We start from the raw sequence: 21,117 nt of genomic DNA on the forward strand, positions 1-21,117 counted from the left end.
GCCCCCTCACCAACTTCTACAGATGCACCACTGAAAGCAAAAATGTCCGGGTACTTAACGGCCCGGTCTGGCAACTGCTCTGCCCAGGGCTGTAAGAAATGACAGAAGGTGATGTGCACAGCCCAGACCATCATGGGAGCCATCCTTCCATCCATGGGCTCTACAGACACAGCTCGCTGCTGCGGAAAGGCTGCCAATGTCAAAGACCCATCGCACCCTGGTAATGATCTCCTACAGCCTCTTCCATCAGGCAGAAGATACAGAAGCTTGAACAAGTGCACCAGCAGGTTCAGTAACAGCTTCTTACCAGCTGTTATCAGACTGTTGAATAAACTCTCTTGCCTCAAATTATGTAACCTTTCTGTCTCTAAGTCCGTAGGTGCTTTGCTTCCTGTGATCTGCCTGTACTGCTGAAAACAAAGCTTTTTGATATATTTCAGAACACATGTAAACAAAATCACATTCAAATTGATTGAAACATTCAAGATCCCGCTAGGACTTAACTGGGTGCAGAGGACATTTCTCTTTGTAATCTGAAACTAACTACCACCTGTTTAAAAACAAGGGGTTATCCACTAAAAGCAGACACAAGGCAAATTATTTTCTCGCAGACGACCATTAAAGTCTTGGTTTCCACTATTTTTTGAAGAATTCCAGAGTCCTGGAATATTTTTAAGGCAGAGATGGATAACTATAGGTAAACAACAGGGATGAACCATTAGCAGGGCAGGAGAAATGCGGGTCAACATTATAAACTGATCAGCCCGGATCTTTTTAAATGATGGGGAAGGCTTTCAGATTTGCATGGCCTATTCCTCCTAACCTAACCATTATGTATGAGGAGTGTACAGCAACAGGAGACTGTCTAGCAAGCCAGCCAACGCAACTACTGTCAGGATATGCCCACACAGCAGGCTTCTCCTGAGGCCCCATGGAGATCCTCAAGTGATTTTCAAATAACAGTGTTCACCTCCAAACAGAAAGCATTAAAAACGTTTAAGTGTGTACTCATTTTTCCTGTATGGAGGTACCCAAGAGTTCCCAGGAACAGCCAGCTGGGTTCCGTTCGCTTTCTTCTGCAAATCCACAGTTAAAAAAGAGTGGATGTCAAATGTTTTTAAGAGACGTTAAAAAGACAAAGTTCTCAACCAGTGAATTAAGGATTGAATACCCAGATGCATACAACCGTGTGCTATCAAAAGTGAAGCAAAAGAAAGCCCAAGCAGACTGCTATGATGTGTCACAATATTGTATATATACAGCACAATAAGTCGTTAAAAGAATAACTCTCAAAGCCACACTACACATACAACATGGCCCTACTTTCCAAAATGAAGTTTAAGTATTTATAAGAGCAAATCGAGTCTATTAATTTATATGAAATTTAGTTGAATCAAGGGCACTTCTCCTTTTACCAGCTTGGGTAGCCTGTAAAGTTTATCCAATGTGACCATCTGATTTCTCAGCTTCTACCTAACCTTTCAGTTATAATTTTGGATCATTATCAGTTGTGCAACCTCGATGGTGTAATATTTAATGGTTTTTGTCAAACCATCTCATTGGTTTGTGGTCAATCTTGGCCACAAGATTTTGACCAAAGAGAGAGGTATAAAAACATATGACTCCAAAACTAAACTATTTCCCACTCATATTCAAATAGGACTGTGCTATAGACAGAGCTGGAGGAAAATGTAATTCTCTTTTTTTTGTAATATGCATAATTCCCAGGCTTCTCTGTGAGGCATCTATCGCTAGGGTATCCATTGGGGTCCAAAAATTGCAAGTTTGGCTGCTGTTTCAGTGCTTTGGAGAGGCACTAATGCCACTTGTGCCTCTGGAAAAACATGAGCTTTCTCAATAAATTGCTTTAGTTATGACGACGTTTGAACAAAAATTGAGAACATATGGCAACGAGTGAACAGAGAGACCTAGATATATCTTTAAAGGTTATCCTTGTCTTGAGAAATTCTCAAGGAATCATGTCCTCCATTTTGCTTGGATCAGGATGTCTGCCCACAATGGAATAAATGGATCTGAAAGAGCTGATCTGTCAGACGTTGTTCTGATATTTCTGACTATTGAACACCAATCCCACAATGCATGACACGCATCAAGAAATACAAATTGTAGTCACGGTCTTGCTTTGTTCTTCCTACCACAGCAATGTCAGTAGTCACTGGAATGAACCCTGGTATAGTGAACAAAACATTGCGCACATGAGCTTGAAGTAAATCGTGGGCGACAACCTCAAGGAGGCATGAAAATCATATCATCTGAATTGGCTATCGAATATAAAAGGAAATCCTGACACTCCTGCACAATACGTACTCATCAGTAACTATGCTGGGCATCAATGTTAAGAAACATTTCACCTCCACACCCTCTAATGGGATCACATCTTTCCTGTTGTGTGGTGGCCAGAAATTTACACATACAAATCTCACATCTAGCTCTTCTCAAGGCGGCATTTTGTCAGAGCATTGTTTCTAAGTTGCATTTAAGTGTCGTGGATGAAAACATCCCCTCAGAGATCCAGAGATAACAAGGTGTAGAGCTGGATGAACACAGCAGGCCAAGCAGCATCAGAGGAGCAGGAAAGTCTGATGTTTCAGGCCGGGACCCTTCTTCAGAAATGGGTCCAGATAGGAAACATCAGCTTTCCTGCTCTTCTGATGCTGCCTGGCCTGCTGTTCCTCCAACTCCAACATGGTGTTATCTCTGCCTCCAGCATCAAGGATTCTTACTATTCCCTCAAAGATCCATCCTTCTTTATGATGCATATTATCAAGCTAATACCAGTGTTCTGAACTCTTTAAATGACTGCATCTTGGTTCATTTCATCTGGCTCGTGAATTAAATCCTCTTTTAACCGAGACTGCATTTATGTGAGTTGACAAAATGTGGAGCTGGAGGAGCACAGTAGGTCAAACAGCATCCGAGGAACAGGAAAGTCATGTCTTGGGTCGGGACCCCTCGGCAGACGACGACAACGCCTCTTTCTAACAAATGATCCTTCGGTCTGGGAATGACTGGGATTGTTCAAGTCACAGCTGTATATCGGACAGCCTCGAAGTTACCAAGGGTGCTCTTCCCAGCAGAAGGGGCGTGGACTGAGCATCAAGACTGAAGGACTATTGGTTAGAAAGGAGGTATAATCACCTCATGAAGGGTCCCTATCTGAAATGTCGACTTTCCTGCTCCGAGGATGCTATCTGACTTGTTGTGTTCCTCCAGCTTCACGTTTTATCAACTCTGACTTCCAGCATCTGCAGTCCTTGCTATCTCTACTGCATTTACGTGAATGGGTCGATGGATAAGCTTGGATTCTTCTCCAAATACAGCGCTACAGCTCTCTTAAAATTCTGCTTCATGAGGAAAATCTGGATATTCCAATATTAAGTTGTGAAGTGAATTGTTAGGCAAAATTTCTGAGCTTGATCGGTTGTCTGATGTCTGACTGATTCTATAGACTGCGACTAATAAAAGACCACAACATATAAGCAGATCTCAAATTGCTGCTTCTGTAGCCACAATGATGTGGAACATCTGTGATGCCTAGGTGGTCAGTTAGCTGGGTGGCTGGATTGCAATGCAGAGTGTTCCAACAACATGGGTCCAGTTTCCTATATCAGCTAGGTTACCATGAAGGACCCTCCTTCTCAACTTCTACCTCTTGCCCCAAGGCATGCTAGCCTTCAGGTTAAACCATCACCAGTCATCACTCTGTAATGAGAGAGCCGCCCTAGTAGTCTGGTAGGACTATGGTGACCTTATTTTTATAGGTGGAATGACTGTATCTTGCACTACTGATCCTATATGTAGAATGGGTGGATCATTGCATGCTGCAAGTTTACATTTATGGATTTTGTCATTGATTTCCACATATAAAGCACAGAACAGTACAGGCCCTTCAGCCCATGATGTTGTGTCAACCTATTATCCTACTAAGATCAAACTATCCTGTATACCCTAAATTATACAATCATCTATGTGTCCATCCAAGAGTCACTTAAAAGTCTCTAAAGTATCTGACTCCACTACCACTGCAGGCAGCGCATTCCACACACCCACCACTCTGTTTATTGGTACATGTTTATTAGGATTTGCGGGAGTAGTATATTAGCGCATGCCAATAGTCAATTTTCAACCAGTTTCAAGGACACATCATTCGAATTTTTACAAACGTTTTGGATGGCATGATGACATTGATATTTTCTTTGGGACTGTGTGAAGAATATTGTTTAATCATGTAAAACAAACTGATTTGTCAATCACTTTACGTATAAACTGATCTCGGAATACCAGATGGTATTTATCTATCCTGATTATTTTAATCCTTTTTGTGATTCCTCTGCTTTGTCTGTTGGGATCAGAGCAGAGCTCTTGGTAACTTAATCAGCCTTTGTGCTCATGCAATGTCTCGGTCAATGGCCTTTTCTACTCTATGCCTTAGAAAATTAATAGAAAGTTGGGCATTTCCTTAGTGCATGCTATTGATCCAGCACAGACAACTGATCATTTACCTTTCTAAGGTGAGTTAAACTAGCCTCATATTGTTTGCTTACCAACATGCTGCTTTCTCAACACTCTGTTACTGAAACAAAAAAAATAATTGATGCCTCGTTCATTTTAAACGCAAATTTTATACATGATCATATATATGCCACTTGTAGATAAACATGTTTTCTGACTGTTCAAGCTCAAGAGGCCTCATGAGCATGACGGCTTCCACCACTGTTCATCAGGTCATGTGAGTGATAACAGTCTAATAATGCATTGGTCTCAAGAGATTTATTAATAATTTATAGTTTAGCTCATTTAAAGTAATGAAGCAAACTTATAAGCTACAAAGTAGACATTATGGAGAGGCAGAGATAATAGGAACTGCAGATGCTGGAGAATCTGAGATAACAAGGTGTAGAGCTGGATGAACACAGCAAGCCAAGCAGCATCACAGGAGCAGGAAGGCTGATGTTTCGGGCCTAGACCCTTCTTCAGGTTTAGGCCCAATGATGCTGCTTGGCCTGCTGTGTTCATCCAGCTCTACACCTTGTTATTATGGAGAGCCAACTGACTTTTGAGCATTCAGATTGCAACCCAAAGCAAATTGACTGCAAGGGAGTGTTGCAATTAGTATACATGCAGCATAAGGAATCCTTAAAAGGTGAACTCACTGAAAGGCAAAAGCAACACATACACCTGATGAGGTGACAGCCAAGTGTCTGAAAGTTGGAAACCAGAAAGGGTGAGATCTGGGTGACGTGACAGTGTGTCAAACAGCATGGGACATATCATGAGTACCTTACTCATCAACTGCATGGAACAGAGTCAGCTGGAAATTGAGAAGAGTATACAAGACAATAATACGCTGCCATCCTTAATGTTGTGGCTTGCCTCACAGTTGGCCCCATAATGCAAAGAGCCATCCTGTTTGTCAGACTCAGGAAATTCTAGCAACCTTGACCTCAATCAGTTGTATTCTACTTCATCCTATTGAGTGCCACCCTGTCCTATAGAAAACACCAATGACTGCTTTGGTCTGCTTTTGATGGGCCTGTCACCGCTCAGTAGGTCAGTGGAAGCTGTGAAGATCAAGCGCAAGTTACGCAAAGCACACTACGACGAGATTGCTGGAATGTTAGGCATAAATGTTGAATAGCAGGTAATGCTGATGGGTAAGCGCTGAGGGTATGGTGCATTAAATACCATGAGAAACTGGAGGAGTGTTGGGTTGGACATGTCGTTTGACGGTGCGTTCACTGACCCTGGCCACCCAAACGCGGTCAGGAGGCTGGGGTTCAAGTTGAATCTATTCCAGAGGTGAACAAGTTCATTTAAAATATCCACAGCATTTGTTGTGGCACTGCTGCCAAATCCTTCGGCATGGAGCCAGAAAGCCTCTTCCCTTACCACCTGCTCCCAGTCCAATTGGAATTTTGTCATTTGTAGGTCTCCGTTGGTATCCCTGCAGGACCCTGACATCTCTCCAACTGTTCACCTCCCTCCATATATTTTCCTAGGTTTCAAATTGTAGCAAAAACATAAAGCAGCGTCTTCTGGATCAGTTTCCTTTTAAGAGGGATAGATTTCCTTTTAAAATGACGGCTAGGTGGATGCATAACATGTTATCGGCACCTACCGGATTGTTGCCCAGCCCCAATCCTCCTGGAACACAGAAAAGCCAATCCATACTGCTGTAAGTCTGAGTCACTCATATTCCAGACCAGTCAAGGGTAACAAAGTGTGGAGCTGGATGGGCCCAGCAGGCCAAGCAGCATCTTAGGAGCACAAAAGCTGACGTTTCGGGCCTAGACCCTTCATCAGAAAAAATTGTTAAGGTTTCCTTCCATCAAAAGGTGGGAAGGTGAACTTGATGTATTCTTGGAATAAAACCTAGACTTTTAGGGTTATCATTACTGAGATTAGCTTTCAATTCTAGGATTTTTATTACACAAATTTAAGTCAACCGGCTGCTTGGACATTCCATCTGCATCTCTGGAATACCAAAGAAGTGACATTTACATTATACCACCATATCCTTAGCATGAGGAGAGCATGGTTAAAGCTGGGCAAAACTTCAGAAAAAGAGACGACAGGAAGTCGTTTTAGGAACCAACTCAATATAGTTGGAAAATGTAACTTGGAATTGAGCAGACTAAAGTGAAGGGAGGGATCTGGTAAAGGGAGTTTTAAAAATTTTAAATGGAAAGTCGAGGTATTAGGGCAATGTGGGGCTTTTTGGTAAAGACAAGCAAAATAAGACACGGAACAGCAGACAAATTAATAGTAAATTAGATCCAAACAAGATACAGTGGTAAGAAACCAAACGTAACAGCTGATTATTGAATGTGCAAACTGTTTGTTTTAAGATATACACAAAAAGAAACAAATAGGTTTAATCTAGTCACCAACACAGAACAGGGTTTCAAATGTTTGGGAATGCTAGAACTAAAGGGGCACGGTGTCAGAATTAGGGCCAGGCCATTCAAGAGAGATGTTCAGAAGCACTTCCACAATAGAAGAGTGGCAGGTATTTGGAACTCTCTTCCACAAATGGCAGTGGACACTGGATCAATTGTTAATTTTAAAGCTGAGAAAGATAATATTTAAATTTTTGATAAACAACAATTAAGGAATATGGGCCAACAGTAGGTTAATGGACTTCAGCCATAGATCAGCCATGATCTCATTGAATGACAGAACAACTTAAGGGGCTGAATGGCCTCTCCTTGTTCCTAAGACTGAAAATTAGGGCCACATAGTGCCCCATTTCCCAAAACCCTCTGCTCATGGAAACTGTTTTTATTTTATAAAATCGTGAGGGGTGTGAATAGGGTAAATAGCCAAGGCCTTTTCCCCCAGTGTGGGGGAGTCCAAGACTAGACAGCATACATTTAAGATGAGAGGGGAAAGATTTAAAAGGGATCTGAGGGACAGCATGTTCACACCGAGGTTGGTGTGCATATCAAACAAGCTGCCCGAGAAAATGGAGGAGACTGGTCCAGTTATGACATTTAAAAGACATCTGAATGGGTATATGAACAGGCAGGATTTAGAGGGATATTGGCCAAATGCTTGCAAATGGTACTAGATTCATTTAGGATATCTGCTCAGCACAAACATGTTGGATCAAAGGGTCTGTTTTCACGCCATATAAGTCTTACGGCTCTGTCGTTTCCGATTAATAGATTGAAGATTTCAATCAGATCGTTTTTTTTTAAGATTAGATTAGATTAGATTCCCTGCAGTGTGGAAACAGACCCTTTGGCCCAACAAGTCCACACCGCCCCTTGAAGCATCCCACCCCGACCCATCCCCTATAACCCACATACCCCTGAACTCTACAGGCAATTTAGCATGACCGACCCACCTAGCCTGCACATCTTTGGACTGTGCGAGGAAACCGGAGCACCCGGAGGAAACTCACGCAGACACGGGGAGAATGTACAAACTCCACACAGACAGTCACCCGTGGCTGGAATCAAACCCAGGTCCCTGATGTTGTGAGGCTGCAGTGCTAACCACTGAGCCACCGTGCCGCCCTTATTTTAACCTTCTAAATGACAGAAGCAGACCTAATTTATACCTATGTTGTACTCCCTCAAAGGCCAATATACACTTAAGGTGTGATGTCCAGATCTGCTCACAGTATCCAAGTCGGTGGTCTAATCTGGATTTTGTATAACTGCAGCATAATTTCTGCATCCTTACACTTCAACATTCTTTATTTAAAGGCCTACTTACTTGGCACTCAGGACCTCCCCAGCTGGCACCCTACTTACAAGGCCCCTGCTCCCCTGATCATCTGGCTTTCTACCCCTGGCACCCTAATACATTCCCAGGAGTTATGTACAGTTTGACAGCAGCTAAGTAACTGTCAGGACATGTACATTTCAGAATTTGTCAACTAACTACTGTGAAAAGCGGTTCTAGTTTGCCTTTCTGATATTTTTAATAGCACAGAACAATCCAAACACAGGTATGACTCCACATTTCTCAGGGAGCCCAGAGCAAAATCGCCTCTCAGAAAGAAATATGGAGCTCCTTTCTTTCGTAAATATAGAAGGATCTGTAGGACCAAGCAAAAATCTTATAAATTTTAAAATACTTCTTTAAAAAGCCTCTCATTTAAAACTTCTGGACCAAACCTTGGACTGAAAACTAAAATACTTTAAAAGGAGCAGCTGAACTGAAGTCTGAGAAGAACACAATCAGACACAGAGAACTGCCTGGAACTTTTCAAGTCAGCATTTTGGCGGGGGGTTGGGGGGGTGTGGGGAAATGAGTGTTGGGTATTCTAAAAGGCATTAGGGTGGATAAGTCCCCAGGTCCGGATGGCATCTATCCCAGGATACTGAGGGATGCGAGGGAGGAAATAGCTGGGGCCTTAAAGGATATCTTTGCAGCACACTTGAGCACGGGTGAGGTCCCGGAAGGCTGAAAAATTGCTAATGTTGTCCGCTTGTTTAGGAAGGGTAGCAAGGATAATCCAGGTAATTACAGAGCAGTGAGCTTGACATCAGTGGTAGGGAAGCTGCTGGAGAAGATACTGAGGGATAGGACCTATTTACATTCAGAAGAAAATGAGCTTATTAGTGATTGGCAGCACGGTTTTGTGCAGCGAAGGTCATATCTTGCCAACTTGATAGAATGCTTTGAGGAAGTGACAAAGTTGATAGATGAGGGAAAGGCTGTAGATGCTACACAGTTGGACTTCAGTGAGCTGTTTGATAAGGTTCCCCATGGTAGGCTGATGGAGGAGGTGAAGTCGCATGGGGTTCAGGGTGTTAGACGGATACTAGTTAGAGACTAGAGACTAGTTAGATGGATAGAGAACTGGCTGGGCAGCAGGACACAGTTGTAGTGGAAGAGAGTTTCTCAAAATGGAGAACTGTGACCAGTGGTGTTCCACAGGCATCTGTGTTGGGACCACTGTTGTTTGTGATATATATATAAATGATCTGGAGGAAGGTATAGATGGTCTGATTAGCTAGTTTGCAGATAACACTAAGATTGGTGGAGTAGCAGATAGTGAAGGGGACTGTCAGAGAATGCAGTAGAATACAGATAGATCGGAGAGTTGAGTGGTGAAATTGCAGATGGAGTTCAATCCAGGCAAATGTGAGGCAATCACTTCAGAGGACAGCTCTCAGTTTAACAGAAAGACTCACTTCAGAAATGAACCACAGTTCTACCCAAGCCATCAAGCAAATAGCAAGTGACTTAATCACAGAGCTTACTGAGCCTACGTGAGTAACCTCCAGCTTTCCAACTAAAGAACCCAACGCTACATTTAACACAAATTTAAAGATTTCAAAGCACAAAATATAAACTCACAATAAAATGCAATCCCATTAACCCCAAAAATACAGCTTTACAATAGTCATTTCACTTCTAGTTCATATCTCCAAGGTTTAATTTAACTATGACTTCAATAACCCATCTTAAGAATCTGACAGCCTCTTCTTGAAGTCTTCATACAATTGAATTTAGACTTTTTCTGTTTCAATTCTGGTCAGGAACTTTTAAGCTAAGCTTTTTACACTGAGGTAATCTATTTCTTCAGTCCTAAACAATCTCCCTTTCTCAGGAAGAAGTGTTTTACACATCCACATTCAGCCAAGAAAGTGTCCCATCTGAAACTAAAATGCTTATTGCTCAAAGCACAATTTTCAATTTCTTTTTCAATTAAAAACAAATAGCATTCTCAGACCTAATTAAGCATTAAATATATTTAACTTAACTGCTCATTTTGTCCACTTGTAAACTCTTCTAATGAAAGCAAATTTCAAAGCTTTCAAATTCTAATCCTTTGGCAATAAACACCAGTGTTTTGATTGTACTTCTAACTGCATTAAGAACTTGTGTTTCTAGATTCGTGATCCTGCACCCATAAAGCCCTATGCACATTTTCCAGGGAGTATGCTGCTTTCCCTATCTCTCATCAAAATACACCACCTCACACTTTTCTCCATTGAAATTATCTTTCCACTTACATATCCATTCTAGACATTTGATTGGGTGCAGGTGTATTTTATGCAAGGGACAATGAGTCAGCTGATCTCCACCCAGCTGTTTTCCATACACGTGCTTCCATATTCATCATTCGACCAGACTCTTCCTGATAAGAATTTTGAATATCACTGTTTCAATTAACATTTTGAATTGTCCCAGGTTTTTTATGTCAAGAGATTTATGAATGTTTCCTTCACAAAAGGGGTTATATTTAAGAACTCAGAGTTAATGAATATTGGGGTATGGCAGCAATGTAGTGGGTCAGTATTCCAGAAACCTTGTGTACTGCTCTGTAGAGGTGGGCTCAAATCCCAACAAAGCAACAGCTCCTACCTAAAGCACAAACTGGTAGCATTTAAACTCAAGTAATTAATGCATCTAGAATTAAAGCCAATCTCAGTAACGTCGATTTTGAGAGATTGTTACTACAAACTCATCTGTCCAAAAGTGTCCTTCAGGGTACAAAACCTGCCATTACTATTTAGACTGGCCTGACTGTGATTCCAGTCCCACATAACGTAACTGACCACCCTCGGAAGTAGCCTAGCAATCTCTCAATCTCTGCTGGAGAATAAACTGCTACAGAAACATCAAAAATAGTAAAAGCCATAAGAGGGCTGCATGGCATTGACCCATGCGATACGAAACAACACCCTTGCCCACTCGACCCTGCAAACTTCCCCTTCCTAACACCTGGGAAAAAATTTCAAGAACTGTCTCAACGGCCTGACAAGGTGCACTCACCGAATCGTTGTTTATCATATCAGAAACATCGCCGTCACCATCTCAGGATATGTCCTCCAGCAGCAGGTGAGACCAACCGGATGTGGTAGCACAGAGACATACTGAGGCTGGAGTGCCCCAGATCTCCTCCAAACGGAGGTGGACCCATCAGGTCAAACAGGAGCAAGAAAACCTGATTTCCACACGATGCCGTCCGTCAGCTGACGAATCAGCACTCTTTCATTTTAAATTCCAATTGGAATTTGTACTAAAAGCACCAAATATCGTTCTGGGTGGGGGCCTTCAGTGGCCAACGCCAAAAAAGTGGCTCAATATATCTGCAAGGCGAACCTGCAACAGGTAATGAGGGAATTAACAGTTAACCTTGTTTTCACTAATCTACCTGTCACAGACATATCTGTCCATGTTTAAAGGGGAGACTACTAGATAGCCTTTGTGACAATGTCGAGAATCTTTCATCTGTACCTTCAATTGCACTACGTGCTAACTACCACTGCGCTAAATGGAATAGATTTCCAACAGATACAGAAACTGAAAACTGAGCATTTGCTTTCAGTGGTATTGTATCAGTCATAGTATCTAACCACATGTTAACCAGAACTTCCCCCACTTTACTATTCTATTCAAGTCAGGTAACAGTGTCTCAATGAAGAGTGCAGGAGGGAATGGCAGGAGTAACACCGGATGGAGTTAAAAATTTGGTGTTGACCTCGTAACGTTACAACATAGGACTATGTGCACGCTAAACAGCAGACATTACGTGTGCTAGACAGAATCAAGAGATTCCACATCAAGATCCAAATCAAAAGTCTGCGGAACTGCAATGAGTCGTGAATAGTGATGGACAATTAAACACCTAACCATTTTTAGAGTCTCCCCAAATATCCACATCCTCAGCAATGAGTGCACTCAGGACATCGGTGTAAACGACAAGATTGAAGAATTGGCAACCATTTACAAGTGGTAAGTGGATGATCACTTTCCATCTTTTCCTGTCAATGACTTAGTCAATTCAATTTGTTCCAAATATTTAAAAAAAAACTGAAGTCACTGGATACAGCAAAGGCTATAGGTACTGACAATAACCCAGCATTAATACTGAAAGCTTGTCCTCGTGAATTAGCCACAACCTTAACCAAGCTGTTCCAATACAGCTACGCCACTGCCATCTACCTGTTAACATGGAAAACTGCCCAGCTGTGTTCTGTTCTCACAAAGCAGAACAAATTCTGCCACCCACTTATCATCTCATCAGACTATTTGCAATCAAAGTGATAAAAGGAAGCCCCCATTGCTACAAGACCTACATAACAATAACCTGCTGAATGATCCTCCGTTTCAGTTCCACCAGATCGTACTCATTACAGCTTTGGTCCAACCATGGATGGAAATCTTTCTGAGATAGCAGGAACTGCAGATGCTAGAGAATCTGAGATAACCAGGTGTAACCATCTTAGTTGCTGCTTGGCCTGCTGTCTTCATCCAGCTCCACACTTTGTTATCTATGTTGCTGATGATTGCAGCATTGATTTGTTCATCATATTTCAGATGTTGAAGCAGAACATATAAGTGCACATTAATATATGGACAACAGCTTGGTTAAGTGGCAAGTAAAATTTGTACCATACAAGCACCTGCAAAAACCATTTCCCACAGGAGACAAACTAATCACTTCCCCTTGAAATGCAATGGCACTACCATCACAGAATCTCTATCATCAATATCCAGCAATTACAACTGTCTAGAAATTTACTGGATTTAATCACATACAGACATGTACACTGTAACCAGACAAGTGGGTCAGAGATAAGGAATCCTGAAGTAAGCAACTCAGCTCCTGAACCCTTAAACCATGCTTGCCCAAAAGGCACATGTCAGGAATGTGACAGCACACCATTCATTTCCCGAGTGCAGCTCCGGCAACACATAAGTGTTACCATCCAGGACAAATGGGCTGACTGGATTGGTTGAAAGTTTTAAGAGTAAAATCCTCACACCAACTGTAATAACGTGTACAACACCCATGGGCAGTCACTAATCTCCTTGAGGAACTACGAGTTTCTTTGATCACAGACAGTGGCCACCCCGATATATATAGATCCATGCAGGCCTTCTTGAGATGCAATGCCAGTGTCCATACCCACAAACTCTGACATCTGGGTTCAAATCTCACCTACCCCAGAGGTGCATAATGATATCTTTGAACAGGTTGATTAAAAAAATAATTAACCTATTTTCCTGAAAAAAAATCCATAGGGTTCTTGTGGCAGTGATACTGCTCCTACTCCCGAGTCAGGACTTCACGGTTCAAGTCCCACCTGCTCCAGAGGAGTGTAAGCACATATCTGAACAGGTTGATTTAAAAGTCCCATCCTCACATTTAATAATTTGCATTGCCCATAACAGGCTTCACATGTAATCTTCCAAAAATGATTTTGGATGATTACTGGTTAAATTCATAGAACCCCTACAGCGTGGAAACAGGCCCTTCAGCCTAACAACTCCACACTGAACTTCACAGCATCCCACCCAGAACGAATCCTCAAACCCACTTAATCTACAGATTCCTGAAAACCACATGGCCAATCCACCTAGTCTGCACATCTTTGGGCTGTGGGAGGAAACCGGAGCACCCGGAGGAAACCCACACAGACACGGGGAGAACGTGCAAACGCCTCACAGACAGTTGCCCGAGGGTGGAATTGAACTCGGGGCCCCTGACACTGTGAGGCAGCAGTGCTAACCACTGAGCCACCATGCCACCCGTAAGAATAAACAAGAACTGTCACAGTGATTTGAGGGTGGGAAAGCTGTTCAGTTGGGGTGATTACACTTCCGGACATGAGAAAAATAAACGAAAACTAGTATACCGGTGACTTACTGGTGGGAGTTAATAGTTAAAAAAAAAGGCTCATTGAGAATAGGAACTGCAGATGCTGGAGAATCTGAGATAACAAGGTGTAGAGCTGGATGAACACAGCAGGCCAAGCAGCATCAGAGGAGCAGTAAGGCTGACGTTTTGGGCCTAGACCCTTCTTCAGAAAAGACCTTTCATTTTCTGAGGAAAGATCTAGGCCCAAAACGTCAGCCTTCCTGCTCCTCTGATGCTGCTTGGCCTGCTGTGTTCATCCAGCTCTACACCTTGGTAGAGGGAGACTCAGTGATTTGGTGACAAGAAAACCATTGGCTTTTATCACAAAATCAAACTGACTGTCACTTTTCCATGGTCACGTTCATACCCAGGGTGACTAGAGAGGGACCAATGCTCTCAATGCCTTTAGGGAGAAATGGACAGCACGGGTGCTGCAGCTTCATGTGTGCTTAATTTCTTGAAACTGGCTATGAACAGTCAATTTTCCAAAGCCTTGGAAAAGCAGGCAGTGAAAACCAGGAGAGGACTGTCAGAAAGAGACGAAAATGGAAGGGGATTGGGAACCAAGGCAAGGTGTCAAAGGTAAGAGAAACAAGGACAGTAATAATTAAAGAAATCAGTAAAATGCGACAATAGATCAGGTTATCAAGGGCATAGGGCAAATAGAGTCACAATACAAAAAAAAGTATGATTAAAAATAGCAGAAAGGCAAGACTAAAGGATTCATAGTCTGTAGCTCCATGCATTAAAATAAGATTCTGACAGCACAGGTCAAGGTAAATGGATATGTTATCATAGCCATTACGGAGACATGGTTACAAGGAGATCAGAACTCGGAATTTATTATTTGGCGATATTTGGCCTTTCAGAAAGGCAGGAGGAAGGAAAAGGTAGTACAATAGCACTGTTAGTAAGACATGAAATGGGGACAGTTGAGGGACACAATTTGGACCCAGACGTTGTACATGCTATTTGGGTGTATGTAAGAAATAACAAGGATAGATGGCATTGGTGATAGGAGTAGTGTACAGACCCCCACATTGTTGGAACAGGCATAAAATCAACAAGTTTAAGTAGCAGGCAAAAAGAATAGCAATAATTAGGGGGTAACTTTAAATCTTCACGCTGATCAGGTTAATCAGATTGGGAAGGGTGATTACAACAAATTCACAGTATATTAGGAATGGTTTCCTACAGCACTGTGTCATGGGGCTAACCAGAGAAATCGGCTAAACTGAATCTGGTAATGGATAATGAATCTGGTTTAATAATCGAATTAGAAATCTCAGAGGAGGTAGTAATTATATCAGGAGAGAATCTAACATTCAGTTTCAGAGTGAGAAACTTTGGGTGATAAGAACTGCGATAACAAGGTGTAGAGCTGGATGAACACAGCAGGCCAAGCAGCATCAGAGGAGCAGGAAAGCTGACGTTTCGGACCTAGACCCTTCGCTGTGATTACTTTAAATAAGCAAATCACAATGAATTGAGTGTAGAGGTAGCTAAAGTGGACTGGGTTGATAGTTTAGCAGGAAAGACAGCAAGTCATTTGAGGAGGCAATTCATGACTCAGAATAAAATAGTATCTTTCCTTCTTACCAGGATAGAAGACAGCTGAAAAAAAGGCTAACTAAGGAGATCAAAGAGAATTAAGTTGAAGGAGAAAGCATATATGGGAGGCAGAAATCAGCGATAACCCAAAAGACTCAAATTCAGATTCCAGCAAAGGAGGCCTAAAAGGATAAAAAAGGTAGAGAAAATAAACTGAGGGCAAACTAGCAAGGAATGTAAAAACTGACAACTAGAGTTTCTTTAAATATATAGAAAGCAAGAGAGAAGCAAAAGTGAACACAAGTCCATTAGAAAACAAATCTGGGGAAATCATTATTGAAATAACTCCACAAAGGCCTGTATCCCATCACAAGATAACAAAGTGTGAAGCTGGATGAACACATCAGGCCAAGCAGCATCTCAGGAGCACAAAAGCTGACGTTTCGGGCATAGACCCTTCATCAGAGAGGGGGATGGGGAGAGGGTTCTGGAATAAATAGAGAGAGAGGGTGAGGCGGACCGAAGATGGAGAGGAAAGATGATAGGTGGAGAGGAGGGTGTAGGTGGGGAGGGAGGTAGGGAGGGGATAGGTCAGTCCAGGGAAGACGGACAGTTCAAGGAGGTGGGATGAGGTTAGTAGGTAGGAAATGGAGGTGCGGCTTGAGGTGGGAGGAAGAACAGGTTAGGGAGGCAGAGACAGGCTGGGCTGGTATTGGGATGCAGTGGGGGGAGGGGACGAGCTGGGTTGGTTGTGAGATGCAGAGGGGGGAGGGGACGTACTGGGCTGGTTTTGGGATGCGATGGGGGAAGGGGAGATTTTGAAGCTTGTGAAGTCCACATTCATACCATTGGGCTGCAGGGTTCCCAAGCGGAATCCCCCTCGTTCTCATATACCACCCCACCAACCTCCGGATAAAACGCATGATCCTCTGACACTTCCGCCATCTACAATCCGACCCCACCACACAAGACATTTTTCCATCCCCACCCTTGTCTGCTTTCCGGAGAGACCACTCTCTCTGTGACTCCCTTGTTCACTCCACACTCCCCTCCAACCCCACCACACCCGGCACCTTCCCCTGCAACTGCAGGAAGTGCTACACTTGCCCCCACACCTCCTCTCTCATCCCCATCCCAGGCCCCAAGATGACTTTCCATATTAAGCAGATGTTCACCTGCACATCTGCCAACGTGGTATACTGTATCCATTGTACCCGGTGTGGCTTCCTCTACATTGGGGAAACCAAGCGGAGGCTTAGGGACCGCTTTGCAGAACACCTCCGCTCGGTTTGCAATAAACAACTGAACCTCCCAGTCACAAACCATTTCCACTCCCCCTCCCATTCCTCAGACGACATGTCCATCACGGGCCTCCTGCAGTGCCACAATGATGCCACCCGAAGGTTGCAGGAACAGCAACTCATATTCCGCTTGGGAACCCTGCAGCCCAATGGTATCAATTTGGAGTTCACCAGTTTCAAAATCTCTCCTTCCCCCACCGCATCCCAAAACCAGCCCAGTTCAGCCCCTCCCCCCACTGCATCTCACAACCAGCCCAGCTTGTCCCCTCCCCCCACAGCATCCCAAAACCAGCGCAGCCTGTCTCCACCTCCCTAACCTGTTCTTCCTGTCACCCATCCCTTCCTCCCACCTCAAGCCGCACCTCCATTTCCTACCTACTAACCTCATCCCACTTCCTTGACCTGTTCATCTTCCCTGGACTGACCTATCCCCTCCCTACCTCCCACCTATACTCTCTCCACCTATCTTCTTTTCTCTCCATCTTCGGCCCACCTCCCCCTCTCTCCCTATTTATTCCAGAACCCTCTCCTCATCCCCTCTCTGATCAAGGGTCTGGGCCTGAAAGGTCAACTTTTGTACTCCTGAGATGCTGCTTGGCCTGCTGTGTTCATCCAGCTCCACACATTGTGTCAGGGCCTCTGCTCCCTAAGAGCTGGCTCTGAGTCAGAGTCGTTTACTATGCACGTTTAAAAAAGTGGTGATGGGATACAGACGTAATGGGAACTGCAAATGCTGGAGAATCCAACATAACAAAGTGCGAAGCTGGATCTTAGGAGCACAAAAGCTGATGTTTCGGGCCTTGACCCTCCTGATGAAGGGTCTAGGCCCGAAACATCAGCTTTGTGCTCCTAAGATGCTGCTTGGCCTGCCGTGTTCATCCAGCTCCACACTTTGTTATCTCGGATTCTCCAACATCTGCAGTTCCCATTATCTCAGAACCCCTGACACTCCTGTTTATATTTGTTGTCAGTCAGGGCTCCCTGATTGGACCAGGTTAACGGCCCCAATCGGGAAACTCATTCAAGAGATGGAGATAGCAAGAACTCCAGATGCTGGAGTCAGAGTCAATACAATGTGGAGCAGGAGGAACACAGCAGGTCAGGCAGCATTAGTAGCAGGCGAGGGAAGATCCCAACCCGGACTTTCCTGCTCCTCTGATGCTGCCTGACCTGCTGTGTTCCTCCAGCTCCACACTGTGTTGGCTCATTCTATGAGACACAACTGGTTGATCTTGTTCAATCATTACAATTATAGGAGAAAGAAATGGCAGAGGGATTAAACAGATATTTGATATCATCCTTTATGGTGGAAGGTATTTTGAACATCCCATTAGTACTAAAAGAATATGGGGAAGGAATTAAGTACCATCACCATCATTAGGGAAGTAGTATTAGATAAGCTAAATGAGGTTAAAGGCAGACACACCCCATGGGTCTGGCAGCTTGCATCCAAGGATTCTAAGAGAGGTGGCTACACAGATGCATTGATTGTAATTTTCCAAAAGTCTTTAGGCTCTGGAGAAGCACTGGATGGTTGGAAAACTGCCAAAGTAACAACCCCATTCAAAAAGGGAGAGTGCAAGAAGTGGGTAACTTATCCCAACATGTATTGTTGGAAAAATGTTGAAATCAATTACTAAGGAAGGAATTCCCACACATTTGTAAAATTATAATCTAATCGAGCAGAATAATCATGACTCCATTAAAAAAAAAGAAATCATGCCTGACTACTTTACTAGTTTCTCAAAGGAGTCTCAAACAGAATGGATAGATGGGAATCAATGCTGTATTTGGATTTCGAGAAGGCATTTCACAAGGTAACAGCCAATGGTATTGGAGACCGTATATCGATGTCAGTGCACGGGCAGGAAACTGCAACTGGGGATTAGAGATTCTTTTTCAGGTTGGCAACATATAACCAGGGATTCCACAGGGATCAGAGCTGGGACTGCCAGGTACACATTAATGACTTGGAGAAGGCAGCAAAAGTACTATAGCCAAATTTTCACACAAAAACAAAAGAATAGAGTATTATCTAACTGGAGAAAAACTGCTGCAAAACAGAAAGGTGCTTGTGCAGAAAACAGAGAGCTCAAACACTGGTGCAGGAGGTAATCAGGGAGGCTAATGGAATGTTGGCCCTTATTTCAAGGGGTTGGAGGTTAAGAGTAGCGAAATCTTACTACAACTGTATAAAGTGACGTATAAAGTGATTAGATTCCCTGCTGTGTGGAAACAGGCCTTTCAGCCCAACAAGTCCACACTGCCCCTTGAAGCATCTCACCCAGACCCATCCCACTGTAGCCCACGCACCCCTGAACACTATGGGCAATTTAGCATGGCCGATCCACCTAGCCTGCACATCTTTGGACTGTGGGAGGAAACCGGAGCACCCAGAAGAAACCCACACAGACACGGAGAGAATGTGCAAACTCCACATAGGCAGTTCCCGAGGCTGGAATCGAACCCAGGTCCCTGGTGCTGTGCGGCTGCAGTGCTAACCACTGAGCCACCATGCCGCTCCAGGCGCTGGTGAGACTACACCTGAAGTACTGTGAGCAGTACTTTATTTAAGATACAATATTATTCAACTGGAGCATTTCAGAGGAGATTCACTATGATGACTCCCTGGTTTGGAAGGATTGTCCTATGAGCAAATATTAAACAGTTTAGGACCCTATTCATTGGAATTTAGAAAAATTAACAGTTGATCTCATTGAAACCGATCAGATTCTTATGGGGCTTGACAGGGTCAATGCTGAGAGGATGCTTCCCCTCATGGGAGAGTCTAATCTAGACAGCATAGTCTCAGAATAAATGGGCACCAATTTAAGATTGTGATGAGGAGGAATTTCTTCTGAGGATTGAGTGTCTCTGGAACTCCTCACCACAGACAGCTATGGAGGCAGAGTCCTTGTGTATATTTAAGGCTGACATGTACAGATTGATAGAGTCTTGATCAGTAGGGAAATCAAGGGCTATAAGGAAAGGAATAGAAAGTGAATGTACGGAATCCCAGATTAACAAGGATCCTGAAGCGTGGTGAAGCTAACTCAAGAGACGAAACACTCTATTCCCGTTTCTATTTATTACGGTGTTATGGCCTTATGGTTTTACTGTAGGGCTCCTTTAGGGACATTAAGCAATGTATCATCTCTCTAAGAGTCTGCTCAAATGATATCTTGTTTTGGAGTACAACTCAAATTTTAGGCAAGGTACCCATAGATGTTTGAGTTGCACATTACAGTTATGATCAAGCAGTCAATATTCGGTTCAATGTAGTGGCTCACATACGGATGGAAAAATGGTCTGGCACAGTCAAAATGCATAGCTGTTCTGAAGACAGTAAGATTTCTCTGAAATACTAAACATGACCACAAATCACCTGTAGGAGCGGAACCTGTCAAGTTTACAACATGTCTTAGCATTGTAGTCATCACATCCTAAATGCAACACACACGCAGTCAGTTACACCCTGCTTTTCATGGATCATTCTCTACTCTTCTGGTCACAAATAATGAAACATAAGCCATAAAAACTGTCAGTAAGAATAAAATAGGCCAGAGTAAGCTTTATGGCTCCTCAGGCACCTCCACCAAATCAATAAGATCCTGTCTATCCCCCATTACCCTTGACTCTTGAACCCTGATAGTTCTTACTTTTAGAACCTAATGACTTCAGTGCAACTGCATGCTACTGTAAAGAATTCCCAAGGTTTGACAGAAGAAACTTCTCCTCTTCCACTTCTTAAATAGGCAACTCCATATTTTGAAACTGTGTCCCCTGCTCTAGGTTCACACAAAGGGAAAATATATTATATACCCCCTCAAATCTCCTCAAAAATCTTATTTGCTTCAATTAGGCCACCTATTCTTTATGATAATAAAGCCCTCATTCGACAAACGGCTTAGAGGGTGTTTTCTCTTATCTATCTCTGTACTCAAACAAGGCCTCAAAGCATGAGTATCCAAGCTCCAACACTTAACTCCATGACAGAAATTAAAAAAAGTCCTTAAAACAGATTTATACTACTACCAGCAATATCCTGAAGGTAGGACTCTTCTACATACTGGAATGTTTCAACACAGGATGCAAACTATTAGGCATGGCCTAATATCAGACATCATGGCCTGG

At 43.2% G+C, this 21,117-nt stretch overlaps 1 protein-coding gene across 4 annotated transcripts in view; it reads right to left on the reverse strand.

Annotated features, from left to right (window-relative positions):
- Positions 1-21,117, reverse strand: part of mcf2la (mcf.2 cell line derived transforming sequence-like a) — a 187,699-nt gene that overhangs the window by 151,231 nt on the left and 15,351 nt on the right. The window lies entirely within an intron of this gene.

This window comes from Stegostoma tigrinum, chromosome 12, assembly GCF_030684315.1.
Source record: "Stegostoma tigrinum isolate sSteTig4 chromosome 12, sSteTig4.hap1, whole genome shotgun sequence".
NCBI classification, from domain to species: Eukaryota; Metazoa; Chordata; class Chondrichthyes; order Orectolobiformes; family Stegostomatidae; genus Stegostoma; species Stegostoma tigrinum.